The sequence below is a fragment of the Carassius gibelio genome, chromosome A21, assembly GCF_023724105.1.
Source record: "Carassius gibelio isolate Cgi1373 ecotype wild population from Czech Republic chromosome A21, carGib1.2-hapl.c, whole genome shotgun sequence".
Lineage (NCBI taxonomy): Eukaryota > Metazoa > Chordata > Actinopteri > Cypriniformes > Cyprinidae > Carassius > Carassius gibelio.
Window position 1 is genome coordinate 1,947,875 of NC_068391.1, and position 4,080 is coordinate 1,951,954.

The 4,080-nt window shown below is 44.5% G+C and overlaps 1 long non-coding RNA gene across 1 annotated transcript; it reads left to right on the forward strand.

Moving 5' to 3' along the window:
- Positions 1-2,496: 2,496 nt before the first annotated feature.
- Positions 2,497-3,391, forward strand: LOC127941951 (uncharacterized). Its single transcript, XR_008149231.1, has 2 exons — positions 2,497-2,711; positions 2,859-3,391. It is a non-coding gene; the product is annotated as an uncharacterized LOC127941951 (long non-coding RNA).
- The last annotated feature ends 689 nt before the right edge of the window (positions 3,392-4,080 follow it).

Sequence of the window (4,080 nt, forward strand, 5' to 3'; positions counted from 1 at the left end):
GCGGACTAATTGTTTTAGTTCCCGACGAAGACCAATATCGAGCACGTGCTCGACAAACTGGTCACGCAATAAAGCTTCTGCATTTGGTATGGCATGCGGCGACTGCTGTTTTACCCCCTCCAAGAGGCCCATCAATGCAATAGAGAACTCTAAAAGTGTTTCTCCTTCCTGCTGCCTCCTGGAAAAAAATGCCTGTTGCAATGCTACATATGACAAAGAACACCCATACAATTCCTTTAAGGCCCGAATTATCTTATCTGGATCCCCCCTCTCTGTCTCAGACCGATACCTGATCTCATCCCGAGCTTCTCCCTCTAAATGATCAAAAAGAAAGAATGCTTGATCAGCTCTAGACAAATGGCGAACCCGCATACAGGCTTGGGCCTCCTCTACCCATTCATTTACGGTAATACCGGGTCTCCCGCTAAATTTTGGGCACTTCCTATCTCGGGGAACAAACACAAATCGCTCAGTAGATGGGGCACTTGCACCAGCAGATTGCTGTGCACCAGAGGGTAAGGTGGTAGAAATAGGAGCTGTACTGGGACCTGGAATAACAATTTGAGTCTGTTCTTGTCTAAGTCTCTCATTATCAGCTCTTAATTGGGCCACAAGATCCTGAAGTTCTTGTAATTCTTCTGCCATAGCTAACTTTTAGTAAAACACTTACCACCAAGCAAGGCGGGGCAGAAAGAAAATTTGGACCTGAAACACAATCAGGGGAGGTAGCCAAAGAGACCCTTCAAAGAGTCTACGCTGCTGTCTTGTTCCTGTGAAATAAAAAGAAAAACAAATAATGGCAATACCAGCTGGCAAAGAAATCTTCACCCACGTCTCTGTTCAATTTAGTGGACCCTGCCGACTACGCCAAAATGTGGCAAAGTGGTCTTTTTGCAGCAATATTCAACACTCAAGAGATATACAATAGACTACGCCACCCTGGGACTATACCAGGGAATCACAGTTCACTTAAAATGTTATAAGGAACCCAGGTTCATTCCACTGAATAAAATGAGCAAGAGACGTGGGTAGCAAAATCGAGTTTGTTTATTAGTACAAAAGTTTAAAATGCAGGAATAATAGTCACCCAGCCAATTACTAAGCTGGAAATCACAATCCACAATAAGGATTCACATTTACTTCGGAGCTGTAGCCTATTGGCATCAAATGGGCTAAGAGAGGGAGCAAAAGAGGAGAATCACACTAAGTGCACACACACACACACACTCACTCCAATACCCGTGATTTTATCAGTGGTGCTCACACAGCATAACACAGCACACGGTGAAGGAAAGCCTCACTGCCGTCGGACACACAGCTCCTGTAATTGTAATACAAAACAAAATAAATCAAATCAATAGAAATTAATCAATAAAAACTTATTAAATGCAGGGGAGCAAAAGAAACCTTCCAACATAAAGAAAAGAAATAAATTCTAGCTTAAACAGCTAGATAATAACACAAAAGGAAAAGGAAAATAAATTTAAAGACAACAATGTCCAAGAGAAAATCTCAGCATTCTGAACCAGTCCAAAATGAGAAACACCACAAAGGGAAAATGAAGAAATAAATATCTGAATGAGCGCGGCCCTTGAACTCGTTATTTCCCAACGTACGAGGAAAAGATCTTTAAAATACAGTCACAGTAGGAGCAGGTTTTAACCAACAACTCCAAAATCGGGCCGCGCTAAATCACCCAGGACAAAATGATGAAAACACACAGCAAAAATATACAGAAAAGAAACGAAAGCAAATCCAGCAGGAACAAAACAGCAGCGTGCTTCTATATGTAGTAGGGAAATGCAGCACGCACAGTCTTAGCCCCAAATAACGCAGCCGTTCGCCACACCAGAAAGCAGAGCTGACGTCAGTATCCACGGGATAGAAATGAAGTAGATGCCAAACAGCATATATTGGATGTCCCCACTCAAACGGTAAACACACGGGAATGCTGGGACTAGGCAGTGTAACGAGCCAGACCGCACGTAACGGTTGTTTACAATAGACTCTCCAGTGTACGCAAAGCCCCACAAAATGACACAAGCGGTGTTAAAATGCCCAAACGGCTGTGTTTTAACCACAGACCTCTGTTGAATGCCGGTAAACAGGAAGAGCGCAGGCACAGAACAGATGACGCACCTCCGGCCCGCACCAAACAGCCATTTATACACACCTCCCTGCGGGAAGATAGGCTACCAATAACATGACGTCACTACAGGGAGGATCTGACTAATCTGCCACACTCAGATGAATCTGGGTATGATGCGCTCCCACAGGAACTGCCAAACACGTTGCAACATCGGCTGCCAGAAGTTTGCATTCTGCGCTGTCGTAGTCGGCGAGTCTGAGCTCCTCCCCAAATCAGGCTTCGACAGCGATATGCAGTTGCACATAACGATGTTCACGGATGTAGTTTCTTCAGGCATCGGAGCAAACGGCTGAAACACCACAGAAGATGAGATGAATGATCGTCCAAGGCAAAATGTGTGAGCTCCACAAGCTCTCCATTCAATTTATATGCTATGAAGAGTAGTGTTCGCGCTGCGCTGTTACTGATCAGCGCTGCGCTGGGGAGATCAGCTCGGTGGCGCTGGTGAACACGTCCTCTCTGCGCTGTCGAGTCGGTCGCGGAGCTCGGTCCATTGAGCCGCGCCTGTGACCGGTCAGCGCTGCGCGAACACTTTAATACCGCACTGTTTATCCTACATTAGGTGTGTTTGGCTAGCCATGAGCGCAAATGAAAGACAATTTCATGGGAATGTGTAACCTGTCATAGCCTATAAATTGAATTTAAAGCTTGTGGAGCTCACACATTTTGCCTTGGACGATCATTCATCTCATCTTCTGTGGTGTTTCAGCCGTTTGCTCCGATGCCTGAAGAAACTACATCCGTGACCATCGTTATGTACAGCTGCAGGAGGAGCTCAGACTCGCCGACTACGACAGCGCAGAATGCAAACTTCTGGCAGCCGATGTTGCAGCGTGTTTGGCAGTTCCTGTGGGAGCGCATCATACCCAGATTCATCTGAGGAACAACGACGTCGCTACCAGACTTCGACCGACAATGCTACAGCTCCGATACCGAAGAAACCCCGAGCCAACGACACTCTGCGGACTCGAGTCACTTCGGACATGCTGATGGCGCATATTTCACCCGCCTATCGACTATTCTCCAAACACCGAGATGCCTTTCCCAGTTCTCCAGATGGACTTTCTCTGAGGCATCTAATCTTCGATTTCTTCATACATTTTCAACATAATTAGTTCAACATTCACTATTGTGTGGTATTTTCCCGCTCATTATGTATTTTTCTGTTTCTGTGGATTTAGGCAGACCTCATTGACCTCATTGTATAAGTGTAACATCTTGAATAAAACAAATGAAAACTGATTAAGTAGTGAGTCTGTCATTATGATTGTGGATTAAATTTGGGCAATCTAAATGCTTTTCTATATGGTTTCTAATTATTTATATGAAGATGAAACAATGTAACACCAGTGACATTTTTAAATGAATATATATATATATATATATATATATATATATATATATATATATATATATATATATATATATAAATGTCACAGAAGTGGCATGCTAGATGAAGATGTTTATTCAGGCATATTTTCAAATCATTAAATTGTGAAAATCTATGTCAAGTCAACAGGGCAACGATTATAGGGGCCCACGGCTGAGGGGGGGCCCCCGGCGATATCAACCGACTGCTGAGGCCGGCGTAAATGACGCTCAGGGGTGCATTTCCCGTACTACGACGTAACTCGCTGATTAACTATGGAAAGCCAAATGGGTCAGAATACGCGTGCTTTTCAACGCCGTATTAATTTTAAAACGCCGTTTTCATAACGCCGCCAGGCGTTAAATAAGCGCCGTTACGCGTTAAGTTAACGCCAGACGCCACCACGCGTTAAAATAACGCCACACGCCGATAGACGTTAAGTTAACGCGACACGCCACTTAAGATGCAGATTTATTTACTCATCTACATGGACACACCTCTCATGGCTACAAGGACTCTACGGCAAGTCAGAGCATCCAGTTTGCAAGAGCGCGAAGATGGC